This window comes from Mytilus trossulus, chromosome 14 (genome assembly GCF_036588685.1).
Source record: "Mytilus trossulus isolate FHL-02 chromosome 14, PNRI_Mtr1.1.1.hap1, whole genome shotgun sequence".
In the NCBI taxonomy this organism is placed as follows: Eukaryota; Metazoa; Mollusca; class Bivalvia; order Mytilida; family Mytilidae; genus Mytilus; species Mytilus trossulus.
This window is the reverse complement of record NC_086386.1, coordinates 45,896,414-45,915,943: the sequence shown is the minus strand read 5'-3', so window position 1 is coordinate 45,915,943 and position 19,530 is coordinate 45,896,414. Positions and strand designations below refer to the sequence as shown.

The 19,530-nt window shown below is 30.7% G+C and overlaps 1 long non-coding RNA gene across 1 annotated transcript; it reads right to left on the bottom strand.

Annotated features, from left to right (window-relative positions):
* Positions 1–813: 813 nt before the first annotated feature.
* LOC134695685 (uncharacterized) lies at positions 814–6,160 on the bottom strand. The gene is made up of 4 exons (XR_010102831.1): positions 6,058–6,160; positions 2,912–2,979; positions 1,571–1,696; positions 814–932 (listed from the first exon to the last, which is right to left on the bottom strand). It is a non-coding gene; the product is annotated as an uncharacterized LOC134695685 (long non-coding RNA).
* Between the last annotated feature and the right edge of the window lie 13,370 nt (positions 6,161–19,530).

Genomic DNA, 19,530 nt, shown 5'->3' with positions numbered 1-19,530 from the left:
TTTTTATAGTTCGTTCTTATGTTGTACTAACACATAACGGCTCAGTGTTAGAAAAGGGTTAGAATGCCAATATGCTTCATCCCGCAAAACTTTGTATTTATTACCTGTCCCAAGTCAGGAATCTTTAACTCTGGGGTGGTTGTCGTCTGTTGATGTGTAACATATTTGTTTTTCGTTCATTTTTTTGTTTATAAATTAGACCGTTAGTGTTCTCGTACGAATTATTGAACATTTGTCATTTCGGGGGACCTTTAACAGCTCACTATGCGGTATGAACTTTGCTTATTGTCGAAGTTCTGACCTATAGTTGTTAATTTCTGTGTCATTTTGGCCTCTTGTGAAGAGTTGTCTCTTCATACCACATCTTCCATTTTATATTGTCTACATAATTTATGTTTTGTTAATTTAAAATTGTCTGCTGTATTATCTACATTCGTTCAACAGCATGAAAAGCGTCAAAAAGCGTCAAATGTTTTTTTTAAATATAAAAGATTGGTTCTTTTTTACCTCAACCTAACCAGCTTTCAACAACGTACTGTGACATAATCATGATCACTTCGCCTTAACTTATACACTAAGAATTGAAATTTAATATTCTTCGTATACTTATCGGGTGATACAGTCTTTTATAAAACTTTTAATGTAATTGGAACGAATAAAATTACTTTAGTCAGGGATTGAAAACTCTGTAATGTCACTTGATTAATACATCACACATAACTGTATAGTAAAAAATGTATACAACACGGTTTTTGATTTTTGTTTGTTTTCAAAGTATCGGACTAATTTTAGCAAATACTGGTTGATAAACATACTCACCCTAGCATCAACCCAAAATTTTCCTGTACCATAGTAATAACAATTAGTACTAGTTATTTGGCTTGGCAATAACCTGAACCTGACTGGACAAGTTTCCGAAACACATGGCACTACTAATATTTGACACATATGAGTTATTTTTTCAACAATCGCAATTATAACATAAAAACATAAAGCTATGTCGTATTTACAATGACCATAATCAAATGTTGCATAACGTCATCTAAACCTTAGTTCAAATATTGAAGAGTAATTAAGTATGAAAAATTAAATAAATATAATCAAATTATACAGAACAATGCGATTTTGTTTTGTGTGTAATAAACTTAAAGAAGTTTAATGGAAAATTTGTCTTTAATCCAAAACAAAACACTGACCTTCATCTACAAAATATTTCAATCGGTATTGTGGATAATGCAAACTGCTTGCTTTCATAATAATCATATATTGTTTGTTAAAAGATATAGGATATTTCTCGAATTGATAAATAATACTACTAAATATGTAAAATTGTACTGCTGACTTTATGCATTTCATTGTTTCATTTTTTAACTATATCAATTGTCGTTTTAAATGAAAGAAAGGCGACAAGTATGTATTGAATATAAAACAAATCAAATGTAACACATTGACCTGCTTGCCAAATGTGAAGTATGCAGACGTAAGGTCAAAATATTAGTACAGAACAGAAACATTTCTAAAAATTGGAATGATTTGTCTTCAACTGACAAATTGGAAATGTTTTACTTACATTTGCAACATGGTCTTTCGTTGCAGCATACACCATACTGTTTCCATCCGTCCCCAAACGTCGCATCACACGAATAACCCCTTTGTCCGCAAGTTCCGTTTGTAGATTTGCATTGTCCAGATAGAACTAAATAGTACAGTACTCAAATACAATATAGCATGGTCATTTTTTGTAAAAACATTAAAAGATAGAATAAAGATATGAAGTCATCGTTTATTCCTCAAACTTCCCTTATTTACCATGTAAAATATAGGACATTTTTTAAATAATTTATAAGATAAAAGGTAATATCAAATGACATTGTGGTATGGTTTCTTATGATTAACGTTTTTTTTCATTTCTTACTTCCTAAATTGCTCAACCAAAGCAGATTTATTTTTTTACACTTATCCTACATATATAATCTTAAGCAATAAACAGTTGGAAATATAACCAAGACGTAACGTGTCCTGAAAATTTATGTAAACAACGATACCAAAATGCATTTGGTTAATTATCGAGATGTATAAACAGGCAAAGGACAATTTAAGCAAAAAACAAAAATATATCCAATAGACATAAGGATGAAAACTAACTGAAAACGTCATGTTAAAAAAAGAAACAGAGAATCAACAGTACATTTAACATCCGTGCATATTATGGTACTTGGCAGTTGATGCCATAGCGATCCTTACACTAAAGATTTTAACTGTCCGAGACCCTTTTCCACTTTCTGTCACAAAATATGTTATCGACATTTCAAGATTCTTGAATCGTTTTATAAGATTCATGGTAGTTGAAGGTTTTACATCATCTAGACTATACTTTATTTGTTGATGTTATCCGGATTTCAATAGTTGCTGACTTCCACTTTTATTTGAATTTTTGATGATAGTTTTCTCACTGGTAATCATACCACATATCCATATTTGTATCTAAGAAATATTCCTCAATATAAATTTCAAAGTTTGAAAAGATTTATTAGTCGGCATTTAACAGTTCACCTTTCAAATAACGAATTTATCGTGTTAGTCTCATCTGTGAACAAGTAAAAACAAAACCTAATGGCAGTCATTACAGCAGTTCAATGTGGAGCAGGAGCTGCTTACCCTTCCGGAGCACCTGAGATCACCCCTAGATTTTGGTGGGGTTCGTGTTGTTTATTCTTTAGTTTTCTATGTTGTGTCACGTGTACTATTGTTTTTTCTGGGGTTTTTTCTTCATTTTTAGCCATGGCGTTGTCAGTTTGTTTTAGATTTATGCGTTTGACAGTCCCTTTGGTATCTTTCGTCCCTCTTTCAAATGTTTTAAGTAATTGACATGTCGTAATGAAAGCACCAATTTGAATGCCGGAATACTTACTGCCGCCAAGAGACACATCAACTGTGAAAATGATGACTACAATCGAACAACAAAACTTCATCATGATACTGAAATTGAAAATAGTCTTAATCAATTATATTTCCCGGTACACAGTAATGCGAGTAAGCAATACATATTATAGTTAGATTCGTCCTAATATTAAGTTCCAAACATATGTGACAGAGCTTAAACCGAAGTCCGAACTTACAAATATAAGGGTCTTGGCTTGTGTATAAGGTAGTTCACAAGAAAAAAATAACAGAATTTTCTCATACTTTGCCAAAATGAAGTTAACAATGCTTTTAAAAAAAATGATATAAAGTCTGGATCCCCGCGCTATTTTGTTACATTAGTGTACGATTTGTTTAAAATTGCCATAACTTGCTTAAGTTGTTCATGAAAAAAAACCATATTTGTGTGCATAAAAAGAAATCTATGCAACAGAATTTTGTAAAATGATATGAAAATGTTTTAAAACTGAACCAATACATACTCTGGGTTCTAACATAAAACAATGATTGTCTGAAATAAAATATGAGAAGATAGGTTTTATAATATGTTTTAAGAAAATAAAAATAAAAATGGTGTCACCGTAATTTTTTTCTTGATTCAAGTAGAAAATGAAAATTTCCCATTTGTCCATAATAAATTTTGTACTAAAAGTGGTATTTCCCTTTTAATGGCTTCTTTGAAAAATAAATTATTAAAGCACAAATAATTGGTATTTGTTAAACGATATTCGATAATTCAAATTGAATAAAAAACCAAGTTTTTTTTTATATAAATAAACATTGTTGTCAATACATTGAAAATCTGTCTCCAAATTTGCAAATTTGGGCAAAGAATTTTTGACCGATTATTCACTGTGATTGTATAATTCAAGATGGCTGTGTACCCTGAACAACCATAATAGGACTTTGAGTTGTAAGCTGAAGTTGAAGCTGTTTAAAGTGTTTGCCTTATTATTATTTTAATCACGAGGATAACTTATCAAGACAACTGTAGTTCATTTTCATTGGTTCAAAGGGGACATAGGTAATCGGCAGTTTTAAACTGCAACCGGACTGTAGGAAATAGAAGATATTCAAAGTATTCAGATCTCCTCTAGTTTCGGTTTAAGGAGTTCGAATTTATCTTGTTTCAGTTTAAAATTGTGTTCTTTGTGATTTTCTATTTTGAATGTCAGTGTTGTTTATAACATTTATAGTGCTGTCAGTGAGAAAGGTGCTCGAAATTCATCATTTCATATTCGGTTAAGTTTTAGGAAAATGTCCGAGTGTTTACGGTATGTCTTATTGTTAGATATTTATAGATTATCGTTGACCATGTTAACGAGATAAGATTGATTTCACGATTGAGCCAGGATGTCGAAAGCGAGAAAAATAATCGAGGTGAAATAACCAATGATAATCTGTTTATCGCTATTTTACCTATGACATCGTTGTCAACTAATGTCAATTTCATTAGCAAGGCCATGTGCCTCTTAAATTTCTAGCAATAATTTTCCTTCTCAAGCGAGTAGCATGATATGAAAAATTATTACCAAAAAGATCGAAGGAAAAATGCACAAAATAGCAAACATTTTTTATAAATTTGTCTTAAACAGCCTCTATTATATATCGCAGATTGAAGTAGTTTTTTTCTGTTGTCTTTAAATAAATCGGTCTTTACTCGCTCCTTAATTTTTTAGATTAAAATCCCAACTAGTGTTAATCCTGAATAACCGTTAAATTAAGGACCAATCCTAAATTCCCGGTATTTTTAATAGAACCTATCTACAGTATTTAATTATTTACATGATGTCGTTTCAATAATGCATGAAATGCATGAAATATTTGGCACTGGTCGTTAGGTCTCTTGTTCGTTTGTCGAAACCTAGAATTTAGTAGAAAAAAATGATAACCAGTTTATGATTTTAAGAGGTTGTACATGTAAAATTCCAGAACTGTTAAATAAGTCAATTCCGCTGAAAACCCGCATGCAATATTCAGATTCAGTAATATAAAAGGCATCACCCGAGTTTTTTAGTACAAGATAATGCACTTAGCATATGATTAATTCAATTGGATTAACATTAGTTGTTTATTTTCTCTAATTGATCATGAAATACGTGTTACTTGACATCAAGGAAATGTTTTTAAGTTAATCCATAATTCGTTAGTCGATTAAAGTCATATGAAACATCAAATTAACAAAAATGATGCATATGTTTTTACACGGTTTTTTTATGCGTAAAAATTAATTGAATCGTGTACAGGAGTATAAGTTTATGATATATACATGCATTGAGTAAACAATATTTCCACCAGTCACTCTTTTCATTCGACTTTAAATTTGCAATTAAGATAATCATTAACAACTGGCATTAAACGAACTAATGCTAATAAATGACCACTTCATCTATTGTGTCCCCCATCATAGAGTTGCTGTTAACATTATTGATGTCATTTAGAACATACATGTATTAGAACTTTAATACTTGAGACGTTCTGGCGTTTAACAGTGGACACGTTTTGGCGGATAACAATTATAGGACACGTTTGGGGTTTTGGGAATCGGACCCGTATTGGGGTTATATAATCGGATACGTTTGGGCAATATTAAACAATACGGACACGTTTTGGGAGAATAGACACGTTTTGGGGAATCGGACACGTTTGGGAGAATGGAAAAGTTTGGGAGTGTTACATTTATTCTAATGTGTTTTAACAAATAACATATACAGAGGGTTTTAAACAACATAGGAACTCATTGGAAGTTAAAACAGTAATGCATCTTCTTCACGGGTATGATGGGAGAGTGTGATGGTGATGATGATAAGGTGGCATTCGACAAAAGACATACATCCATCAAAACGATGCCAAAGAAATAAAAATTTGAAATAGACAAACAGCAGCTACAAACATTACAAAGCATTTTAATGGCTGATTACCACTAGGTAAATTGTGTAAGTAAATTAATATCTATGCCTTTCAACTAAAGTTGACATGAACATTGGATATCTTTGTTGTGAGTGTCTACATCTCCAAGGAAACGAGATGAGTTGACAATTATCTGATACAGTTCTCAGTTATTACATCTTTAATTATATTAAACAAATTCAAATAACAAGTATATCGTTTGTAAGAAAATAATTGAAAACTTACCACTATGTTTGATAGCAGACCTGTAGATATATAGATGACAGTGAAACGGCTTATTAAATAGCAAGTTAAATTAAAGTACTTGGTGAATGTTCTGACAGGTTTGCAACATCGATTAGTGACATGTGTTGTTTTTTCTTTCTTATAATTTACTGAATAAGCAATTAATTTATCAACGTGTAGCTTCGTTTATCTGTAACTAAAAATATTTTCATTTCTTGATCGATACTTAAATTGCATCAGTAAATTCAAACATTAGTAAAAAGAATATGTGGTTTGATTGCCAATAAAAAACTCTCGACAAGAGACCAAATGACTTAGAAATTAACAAGAATAGGTAAACGTACGGTCTTCAACAATGAGCAAAGTCCATCCCTCAAAATCCTATAAAAGGCCCCGAAATGACAAATGTAAATCAATTCGGACAAGAAAATTTATAGCCTAATTTATGTACAAAATAATGAACAAAATAAATGTGCAGCACAACATCAAACAACAATCACTTATTTAGACTGGAAAAAGGCTCAAAAGAATGTGGCGGCCTTAAACTTAGAATCAGCAACAGAAACAGAGACAGATTCCAAAGGTCCATCAAGAGCAGGTAATGTTGTGTTTCAAACAAAACATTGCAATATAAACACACAAACCAACATTTAAGACGAAGTAGTGAATATTTTGGAATGTATAAACAGAAACCTTCTTTAGAATCATTATAATGATGTTAGTAATTAGATCAATCATTTTTAATATAATGAAACAATCAAAAAGTAAATATAACACAAAGAACCCCAGTGCCCAAGACTCGCGTTTCCCTCTAAGGAGGACACAATCTTTGTGCTCAAAGCAAAGAGATGGAATGGAAAATTTACCAATAAAAATTATTACTAACAGATTTTAAACCATCTTCATTTTGATCTGATCCACAGTTGTTGTTCAGTAAGATTTGATTTTTTATCATGACGTTTGAAGTTACATCTTACGTTCTAGTGTTTTCTATATACAATAGTAAACGTAGTTTATACAATTTGTGATACTTCTTCTGTTGATTATGTTAAATGTTGTTCTTTGAATGATATAAGTTAAATACCAAAGACTTTTGAAGCTGTGTTCCTTACTTTCTTGAGAAACACAATAACTTATTCCAACATTGATATGCCATTCGATTCAAAGAAGTTGTTATTAATCGTTTTATACATTTAATCATTAAAAATATATATGTTTGTATAAGATATGTGTAGAGTATGGTTAACAAAAACTGTAATATTTCATTTTTGCAGTTATATAAAACCTTTGTATGAAACTGGTAAGGAACTTTTAGATATATTTAGATATATTTACTTAAAAGTATTTAGATAATAATTTCAAATTATGCACAAGTGAATATTTACATGCTTTGTTTTCCTTTGTTAGTATAATTGATTATGCATATAATGTTCTTCTTGATGGTTAACGTATAACATCCTTCTTGATTGATAATCAATGTATGTTTTATGACAAAAATATCTTTATATTTCATTATGAAATTTTTCGTTACTTGCGCAGTATCTTCTATTCAAAACGACCCGAATCATCTTAAATTTGCTGGTTGGTCCTTTTTTATAGACTGCTTTATAAATTAATTATTTATATGATTATAAAAATAAAATAAAAATTTAAGAATTTCCAATATTATATATTCTGCAGTCGGGTTGTTGTCGCTTTGACACATTCCCCATTTTCTTTCCCAATTTTATATAAAATAATAAAATTTCACAAAACTATCAAACACATTTTGACTGTAAAAAAAATCAGTATAGATATGAGGATTACAGTTTTTATTTGCACCATACACGTGGTTCGTTTACACAAGACCCATCAGTGACTCTCGAATAAAACAATTTTTAAAGTGTCAAATTAAGTATCAAGTTGGAGAGTATAAGGACCAGACATTACGAAAGGTTTTGCCAAATACAGCTAATGTAATCTCTTCCTCAGATAGAAAGGCCTTAGTTTTTTATACGGGCTTCTACAAATCCATTATAGTAGACGTTCATATTTGAGTTTCATATAAATAGTCAATACTTTTTTCCTTTATCAAGCAGTAAATGTGATGTCATTTGCATACATAAACGATGTGGTCTGCGAGATCAATAAAACATTTGTAATGGAGACTCCTCAGCAATGTTTGAAGTATTGAAAGTTCGATGAGCATGTGTATTTATAGAACGATTTAGTTCTGATTTATCACAACGACCTCACAGCATGAATATATTCTAAGAGTCAATTAGGTCTGCGTTTTCCTTTAGCCAATTGCTTAGCATTAACCTCGACTTATTCTATTGCTTTGTAGTGCTTTAAATTGATGGATTTCGAACTTCAGATAACACATTTTGAAGAGAATTTTTAATGAAAATGTTGAGTTTACTTCAAATAACAAGGCCAACTGAATTGTATATGAGTAAGGAACAAGCAAGACCCGAATGTTTACTCTTTTAGTCGTAAATATTGAGATTCTTAAAAACGTGTTCGTAATTGAACATAAAACTTGTAATTGGTTTTGTATAGGTATAACATAAATATTGATATTTTAAGAAGTTTAGTATGTACATGTGAATGGATTTCCGATGGGGATATTGCCTATTTCAATATTGAGTATACATACTAAAGACTTCTCCTTTCTTTTTTGTTTAATACAACAAGTTGTTACCAGGTTCAATCTACCATTTTCTATATTTAAAAATGCCTGTACCAAGTCAGGAATATGACAGTTTGTCCATTTGTTTCGTGTGTTTTGGCATTTTATTTTGCCATGTGATTAAGCACTTTCTGATTGAATTCTTCTCAGAGGTCAGCTTTTTTGTGATTTTACTTTTTATTATGCCATTGAAAGGACATTCCGTTCACGGAAATAGTCGCAATTCTTTCAATGTATATTATCATAAATAAATACAAATGATTTTGTTGACTCATATGTAGAGTGTGGTTTACAGAAACTGTGAAATTTATATATTTAGTTGTATCATTTTTCATTATATCATACGTTATATATCTTACTGAATATTGATATTTTCAGATATTAAAGCAAATACATTTGTTACATTACTTTTTTAAAACTTGCTAATTATTCAAACTGAATAGTAACAGAATGTTTTTCTTTGTTAATATAATTGATTTTGCAATTAATGTATTTCTTGATGTTGTATGAGTAATATCTTTCTAACTTCGTCATCAAGTTATTGATTATGATTGCATCAGCGAAATTTCACATGGATCTTTCGAAGTACACTTGCAATGGCAATTTTAGATAATTAAATAATTGATTAAGCAGATTTGTTCAACCCTTGATACTGCAAAAAGGCGGCTACAAGATCTTAACGTTCACCAAAAAAATCGGGCTACAGAAGAAACGACATTAATAAAGGTTTCTCTCGTGCTCGCAACATGAGCCAAGATGAACGTTTAAGATATAAAGATTAAAAGATTAACAAAATAAGTCATCACACTTTATCCGCGAAAATTGGAAAACTATCCAAGATCTTTTCTGAGTCATCTGCACCTGCTTCATGTAGCCATACAGACTAACTGTAGAGAGCTCGATGAATGCTCTAAATTAGGCTTCTTTGTTTTTTTGCTCTTGTAGGAGACGCCAACACAAACGATTTCTGACTTGCAAGCAAATACATAATATCTAGACGGAATACACTATATGTTGTATCTTCTACAGTGTAAATCTGACAACCAGTAGTATGATGAGTCAGTTCAGCCATTTTGAAAACGTATAAACGACCATCATAGCGACTATAAACGCAAGCCCGACCTGCCTATAAGTCGATCGATCTCAATCGACTGCTTTTTGTTTGCTTTAAAAAAAAACGTATAACCAAGCAATAGTAAGAACAAGATAAACAGGCAATTTATACACAATAATAACTTAACGTCAAACAACACCGTGGTGACGTTACTTAGTTAAATTTCTGGTATATTTGTTTTAATGGTCTAGTAAGATAGTACTAGGATGATTATTTCTCTATCAATTGAAACATCCCTGGTATAATTATTTTTATGGTGTAGTAATATAGCACTATGATGTAAGATGGTCTATCTATTTAAAACATCCTATAATAAGTTTTTATGGTGTAGTAAGATTATACTATTATTTTTGATAGTTTATGTATTGAAACATCCCTGGTATAATTGGTTTTTATGGTGTTGTAAGATAGTACAATGATGTAAGATATTCTATCTATTGAAACATCCCTGGTATGATAGTTATTTGTTGTGTAGAAAGATAGTACTATGATGTTTTCTTTTTTGTTTAATTCAACAAGTTGTTACTGGGTTCAATCTACCATTTTTCTACATTTGAAAATGCCTGTACCAAATCAGGAATATGACAGTTGTTGTCCATTTGTTTCATGTGTTTTTGGCATTTGATTTTGCCATGTAATTAAGCACTTTCTGATTGAATTCTTCTCAGAGGTCAGTTTTTTTTTTAAAATTATACGTCATATCTTACTATATCTTGATAGATTCAGATATTAAAGCAATTAAATTTGTTACATTATTTTGATAAAATAAGCTAATCACTCAAACTGAATAGTGACAGACTGTTTTTCTTTGTTAATATAATTGATTTTGCAAGTTATGTATTTCTTGATTTTGTATGAGTAACATCTCTCTAACTTCGTCATTTAATTATTGATTATGATTGCAGCAGCGAAATTTCACATGTATCTTTCGAAGATAGTACTATGATATAAGATGGTCTATCTATTGAAACATCCCTGGTACAACTGGTATTTATTGTGTAGAAAGATGGTACTATGATGTTTATTTCTCTATCTATTGTAACATCCCTGATATAATTGTTGTTATGGTGAAGCAATAACAATATCCCTGGTATAATTGGTTTTTATGCGGTAGTAAGATAGATATTAGATGGTCTATCTATCGAAACATCCCCGGTATAAGTGTTTTTCTGGTGTAGGAAGATAGTACTATGATGTAAGATGGTATATCTTTTGACACATCCTTGGTATAATTTGTTTTTATTGTGTAGTAAGATAGTACTATAATGTTTACTTATTTATCTAGCAAACATCCCTGGTATAGGTGTTTTTCTGGTGTAGTAAGATAGTACTATGATGTAAGATGGTCTATCTATTGAAACATCCCTGGTATAGTTGGTTTATTATTGTGTAATAAAACAGTACTATTATGTTTTTTTTTCTCTATCTATTAAAACATCCCTCCCTGGTATAATTGTTTTAAGGTGTAGTAGTAAAATAGTTCTATGATGATAGAGGGTCTATCTATTGAAGCATCCCTGGTATAATTGGTTTATATAGTGTAGTAAAATAGATGTAAGATGGTCTATCTATTGAAACATCCCTGGTGTTATTGATTTTAATAGTGTAGTAAGATAGTACTATGATGTTAAATGGTCTTTCTTTTGAAACCTTCTTAGTATAATTTGTTGTTATGGTGTAGTAAGATAGTACTATAATGTTTATTTCTCTATCTATTGAAACATCCAGGGTATAATTTGTTTTTATGGGGTAGTAAGATGGTACTATGATGTAAGATGGTCTATATATTTAAACATGCCTGGTATAATTGTTTTTTATTGTGTAATAAGACAGTACTATAATGTGTTTTTTCTCTATCTATTGAAACATCCCTCCCTGGTATAATTGTTTTATGGTGTAGTAGTAAGATAGTACTATGATGTAAGAGGGTCTATCTATTGAAACATCCCTGGTATAGTTGATTTGTTTGGTGTAGTAAAATAGATGTAAGATGGTTTATCTATTGAAACATCCCTGGTTTAATTGGTTTTTACTGTGTAGTAAGATAGTACTATGGTGTTTGTTTGTCTGCCTTTTGAAATATCCTTGGAATAATTCGTTTTATGTTGTACATGTAGTACGATAGAACTATGATATAAGATGGTCTATCTATTGAAACATCCTTGGTATAATTGGTTTTTATGGTGTAGAAAGATAGATGTAAGATGGTCTATCTATTGAAAAATCATTGGTATCATTTGTTTGGATGGTGTAGTATGATTATACTATGATTTTAGAAAGTTTAGATATTGAAACATCCCTGAAATATTTGCTTTTAATGGTGTAGTAAGATAGTACTATGATGTAAGATAGTCTATTTATTGAAACATCCCTGGTATAATGGGTTTTTATTGTGTAGTAAGATAGTACTATGATGTTTATTTGTCTACCTATTGAAATATCCATGGTATATTGGGTTTTTATTGTGAAGTAAGATAGTCTTTCTATTGAACATTTGAAAGATCCTTGGTATAATTGGTTTTTAATCTTTTTTTGGCTCAATCTTAGATCCCCAGATTGAGAGTTCCAATTTTGCTAGAACCATCAATCAATTTTCACAATAAATGCGTTGCAAGTGGTATCAGTTCTCTGTGTTCATTGGCCGATAGAGTCTGTTCTCCCTGGGATGTCATTGATAAATTATTCTTGTATGATTTGTATATATATATAAAAATTAGGGTAAATTGTGTATGGCCTTCCAAATACCGTATCGATCCCTAACATTACTGAAGAGACATTAATTGTCGAAATCCAGATGTGGTGTACCAAAAAAATATTGACACCTTATATTTGTGGCATAACCCCTTGGCCACTAGTCAATCGTTTTCTGTTTAGTATTAAAGTTATATTAAGATCCATTTTGTTACATCTTGTGATCAATTTTATTTGGCAATCGCCAATGGCAGTCAGCAGAGTTAAAGAACATCAGCTGTTCGACCTGTTAGTCAAATGCGTTTTGTTAAAATATGCTTTTTCATTGTTTTGGTCTTTTGGAAAATGTTGTTTGTGCTGTATTTAGACCCTTCTACAATGAAATTTGTTTTACATGCACACGTATAAAAATTGCGGTTTTTATCCAACGCATTTATATGTTTAAACGTAGTTTTTAATTTAGACTTGTTGATATATATTAGACCCTTCTACAATGAAATTTGTTTTACATGCACACGTATAAAAATTGCGGTTTTTATCCAACGCATTTATATGTTTAAACGTAGTTTTTAATTTAGACTTGTTGATATATATATATGTACCCTTCTACAACGGAATTTGTTTTACATGCACACGTATAAAAATTGCAGTTTTTATCCAACGCAATCATAGGTTTGAACGTAGTTTTCAATTTAGACTCGTTTATATTTTTTCGTTTGGGCTTGTATCATATTTTTCCTCCGGTTTGTATGATCCGTTCAACATATATTGACTCTTAAAATTCATGAGTCTATCTAAAATGAGGGTATTTTTTTCTAAAAAGGAGGGTACTTTTTTCTTAAAATGAGAGTATTTTTATATGGCCTTCCAAATACCGTTTCGATCCCAAAAATAACTGGAGAGACATTTATTGTCGAAATCCAGATCTGGTTTACTAAAAAAATATTGACACCGTATGTTTGTGACATAACATCGTGGCCACAAGTTTAAAACAATTTCTGTTTAGTATTAAAATTATATTGTTAAATCTTGTGATCAATGTTTTTTGGCAATCGCCAATGGCAGTCAGCATGGTAAAATACCATCAGTTGTTCGACCTGTTAGTCAAATTGCATTTTGTTTAAATATACTTTTTCACTTTTTTGGTCTTTTGCAAAATGTTGTTTGTGCTGTTTTTAGACCCTTCTACAACGAAATTTGTTTTACATGCACACGTATAAAAATTGCAGTTTTCATCGAACGCAATCATAGGTTTGAACGAAGTTTGCATTTTAGACTCGTTTATTTATTTATATATATATATAATTGTTTTGCACCAGATGCGCATTTCGACAATACATGTCTCTTCAGTGATGCTCGTGCCCAAATATTTGAAATCCAAAGCTTATATAAAAGATGAAGAGCTATAATCCAAAAGGTTCAAAAAGTCTAGACAAATCCGTGAAAGGAATCAGAGCTTTGCATGAGAGTGATACATTCCTTTAATCTATAATAATTTCTAATATTTTGTTACAACAAATTTCAATAACACAAAAAAAACGTATTTTCATGCAACTTATACTTGAACAATATCAATATTCCTTTTTTTAATCATATGTAATGATAAAATTTTATAGGAAATGCAAGCACGGGAATATCGTATCAATTGGAAGATTGGAAGGTGTTGCTGGAATGCTGCTACTTAGAAGTGGAAAATTCACAATTGGAAAGTTGGAATCATCTCTTTTGTCGTAAAGTTTTTTAAGATTCATGCCATTCCTCCGGTTTCTGTGTGTAACCTTGATTTGCTTCTCTCTTCTTGACCGAGTTTAAATTAGTGTGGATTAAAATCTGATGAATAAAGACTTTAAATCCAAAGCCGATGGATACGTCTGAAGCTACAAAATTTAGATGAAGTCTTCTATAATTTGATGTGTTTATCTATAACAATAAAAAAGAGGCGAAAGATACCACATAGACAGTCAACTCATAGATAAAAAAAAACTGACAATGCCATGGCTAAAAATAGAAAAAGACAAACAGAGAAATAAAAGTACACAAGACACAATATTGAAAACTAAAGACTAAGCAACACAAACTGTAACGCCATTATTTCTAACATTTGCCCAGTTGACTACTTGATTGTAATGATATTGCTCAATAGAGATCCTTAATGCACTAATCAATTGCATCAGTTCATTTTGTAAAGTTATTGAAATATCTCGAGTTTACTTTAATTAAGTGTTTTAACCAATCACTAACTTGTAGGCACATTTTATAATACATATGCAACTGGATGAAATATAAAATGCTGCAAAGGTTAAACATAGTCATTACATAAACAATAAAACTCGAATGAGCCAGTTTAAACGAATGATTATAAATGTAAATTTATTTACGTAGACAAAACATTTTATGGTGTAATGACACATGCTGATGTATGTAGAGAAAAATATGGAAACAGAGTACCAGAAAGGGAGAAACTGTTAAGAGAATACCTTGGTTTACCTGGGAATAGATTGGCAAATGTAATTAATTACTGCTCAGCTGTTGATCCTGATCGACATCTGAGGATACTCTATTACCTGCTGTTGATGTACCTGTTCTGAGGCTTTTGAGACAGGTAATTTAATGAAAAAGCCCAAAAGACCGCTTTTGTTTCTATTACCAGCTGTTGATATAACTGTTCTGAGGCTTTTGAAACAGGTATTAAGATGAAATTGCCCAAAAGTATTTTTTTTTAAATGCAACCATTTGTGTTTTAATTGCAGGAACATGCACAGGATACAAGGTTCAATATAGTGTTTAAGGTTTGCAATAGCAGGTCCTGTTATGGAATAATTTCGTAGGATTGTCTACACTGCTAATTTTGCATAGGTACTTTTTCTGTACAAAAAATCTGTAGTACTGGAAAATTACTTTTAAAATATAGTACTTTTTTAGTACTTTAAATTTATTGTAATATTTAAGTACTTGTTTTTTACAGTACTTGATTTGTACTTCAAATTTTAAGTACTCAATTTGTACTTTAATTGTGTAGTACTAAATGTGTACCTCAAATATTAGGTACAAATCAAGTACTGTAAAAAACAGGTACCTAAATATTACAATAAATTTAAAGTACTAAAAAAGTACCATATTTTAAAAGTAATTTTCCAGTACCACAGATTTTTTGTACAGAAAAAGTACCTATGCAAAAGTAGCAGTGTAGTATGTCAGTGTTTTCGAAATGAAGTATATGGATAAGGAAAATAGTGTATGATGTTGCCTATTTATCAGCAAAAATGTAATCATAAACATGATATATATAGGCTGCAACTTAAGAAAATGCAAGACCTGGTTTTTTTTTCAAGAAAAACACTTCATCAAGCATTAATCTATGGAGATCTAGAGAACCTCTCTTTTGTTATCTTGGTCGTAACGTTCATAAAAAAAATCGTTAACATTACGGTATAGAAAACTGTAGTGTAAGTTTAATTTTATCTGTAACTGTTCTTATTTTTTTCTGTTTTATTTTTAATCCTTTATCATTTCAGATACTGACACCATAACCCAGTGATTCAGTTATGCACTTTGAAAATTGGATGAAAATGTTGAAGGCAGTTTTCTCTACTGCCATGTCATTTTGTTACTATGTAATTCACCCTTTTGTTGCCATTGACAACAGATTAAAACTTGTTCTATTCATCTCAAGCTTGCCCATTGGTTTGTTTTTGTTACTTTCTATTAAAATTTATGAATTTTGCATTAAAAAAAATGAATGGATAAACATTGGATTATCAGAGTCCTTAAAATATATGCATTCGTTCCATTGTTTTACTTTATTTCATTTATGAATGAAAATGTTTTCACCTTTTTTTTTATTATCAATGTTTTACAATTGTTGTTTAGTTTACCAAGATGTAACAACTGACTTACTTACTTTACTTACTGCCCTTGCATGCCATAACTGAGCATATCATTCATCAGAAATATGGTAGGGGATTGTGGTAACAAAAAGAACAACTTGACAGATGTGGCACAGATCCTTCAAATACGTCATCCATTTCATGATGGTATCAGGGTCCTTCAAATTTGTCATCCATTTCATGATGCTATCAGGGTCCTTCAAATCTGTCATCCATTTCATGATGATATCAGGGTATCTATGATGAATTTTTATTTTGAAAAATGTTATATATAAATATACATGTATTTTGATAAGTTCCTATGTGAATTAAATTTCAAGTTGTATTAACCAAAACTTCAAGATAAACTAACATGACCACAAAATTGAAAACATCATGTTCCCATATTGTTAGAGGGTGGGGTTTTAGTTTCGGAATATAATCTGATTGGAAGGCTTCAAAAACAAGAGGCTCTCAAGAGCCTGAATCGCTCACCTTAATTTTTTTGGTTAAATCTCTCATCAATGATTATTTTGGCTTTTCAATTTATTTAAATGTTCTTTGAATAGTCCTATTTTCTTCAAAAGCAAAAAAAATAAATAATGTTCTCCTATGTTCTATTTTAGTCATAGGAGCTATGTTTCTTGAAATACAAGGAAATAAAATTTAAAATTTATACTAGATACTCTGAAACGCATTTAGCCTTAGTTTGGCTGAAATTGATACAGCAGTTTCAAAGGAGAAGATTTTTAGCCTAGTCAATCTAGCTCTAAAATCACTCAACCTCCAACTAATTGCAACACAAGCTTTTTTTCGTGAAAATTATAATATAGACTTGTACTAACAACATACTAAAACTATACATTGATATAATTTGCGGAAAAGGTTATTTTGGGTGAAATATGTTGTTTTTAGAGAAAAAATGCTGAAAACTGGAAAAGAAGAAAAATTATTATTTATTGTTGTATTTTTAGACCTAAAGCTTGTGGAAGACAGGAAACCTTATCTTAATAGACTATAAAGTAGTCCAATAGCTATTATTATTCATATTGAAGTAATTTTGAGGTGAAACGAGTGATTTTTAGTGAAAAAACGTCGAAAACTGGAAACGCAGAAATTTTTTATTATTAAGGGTTAATATTTTTGAAATTGATCTATATAGAAAAAAGAACATACTATTTTATGTTTATTTTGTGAAGTCCTTTAGTTATCAGTATTAATATTTGGATAATTTAGTTGAATATATGTTTTGAGACAGAAACCCAATAACTGGAATTGAAAAAAAATCTTGGTTATAATGGTGGTTAAAACTTTCGAATTGGGTATTAAAATAGTAAATACTTTCTGATGTTTATCTTAAGAAGTCCTATAGAAATAAGTATTAAAAACATGTTATTCTTGTGTAAAACATGATGTGTACAGAAAAATTGTGCAAATGGAAATAAAAAGCTTGATTATTCATGGCTTTTCATGGTCGAAACTTTAAACATAGGGTCTTTATAGACAAACTTTATTATCTTATGATTATATGCATATGTTTTCCTCGTGTAGACCAATTTGTTGTGTGAAATAGTTTGTTTTACATGAATGCCCCACCGCACTGTCATTTTCTATGTCCAGTGGACCGTGATTTTGGGATAAAAACTGTAATTTGGCAAAATTAAAAGGATCATATAACAGGGAGTATGTGCACTAAGTTTCAAGTTGATTGGACTTCAACTTCATCAAAAACTATCTTGACCAAAAACTTTAATAGAAACAGGGCAGACGGAAGAACAGACGCTCAGACTGAAAAATGTAGTACCCCTAAGTGAGGGCATTATTGTGTACATTAGTTCAGCGAAATTGAAACCACTCTTGAAACTCCAATGCATACACATGAATCAAAATTATCAACAACAAAATCCACAAATGCAAGACAAACTAAGGCTAGGGGTTCCTGACTAGGGTAATAATGTGGCTGGGAGAAAAAACATATTTTTAGAGAACTCAACCCTCCCATAGTTTCTCTAGACAATGTAGACAATGTAGAATAAATAAACACACAGTAAAACTCAGTTTAAAAGAAGTGAATTTTGTGGAAGTTTGAAATTGTTATCTTATGTAACTGTTATGTATTTATAGTAATTAAATGTGTAGCTATGCTAAACCAAAAATTATATTGTGTTAAAAAATAACTGTGAATCAGTTTGGTTACTGCCTTTGATATTCATGTTAATTTGAATTGCATAAAGTCACAGTTAAACACAGACCAATTTTATTTAGCAAGCGCTATCAATATCCAGGTTTAATTTCAGATATATAAGCATTTTAATTTTTTGGAACATACATTAGTTCTCTGAATAAGAATGAAATGTAGAAATTGTTTAAGGTAATTTCAAGAGAGCTTTGTCAATATGATTATAATTTTACCTCCAGAGCTTAAATTTAAATAGCAATTGTACCAAAGTTGTCAGATTTTAGAAGTTGAAAATGAGATAAGCCGACTGTTGAATGAATTGATGGGATCACTTCCTGGATTGTTAATAGTAACAGCGCATCGGGGAATCCAGATGGGGGGAGTGTTCCCAGGGTTGAAATCCCCCTTTTTTGGCCGATCAATGCATTTAAATGGGGAGATATAGTTGGACCCCCCCCTCTTTTGTCCTGGTTTGGAACCCCCTTTTTTAAATGGTTGGATCCTCCCCTGCATCGCATTTTATGTGTACCATGTAAACCTGTATGTTGCGGTCTGAAACATTTATCAAAGGATAATGACAAAGAACATACATGGGTTGTCTGCTGTATGAAATATTATGGTTAAAGATATATATGTACATTAAAGAAAAGCATTATCAAGTTCCTTCTTTAAGATATTTCATTGAATTGATTAATAAAAGGAAACCAGCTTTAGCATAAGAACTGTAAAAATGTGGGCGACTCATGGCCAAAGATAGTCCTGTCTAATCTGAAATTTGTGTTAGTTGTTTAAAGGTTGCTTTCTAATTGACTCTAAAAACCTCAAATCTCTCTTTATTCATAATTATACTGTAAATAAAATACACCTAATGCATAAAGAATATAAATGTTTAGATTTTAAGGTCCACTAAACTTTATCAGTGATCACTTCGTAGTATGTTTGAAACCATGAT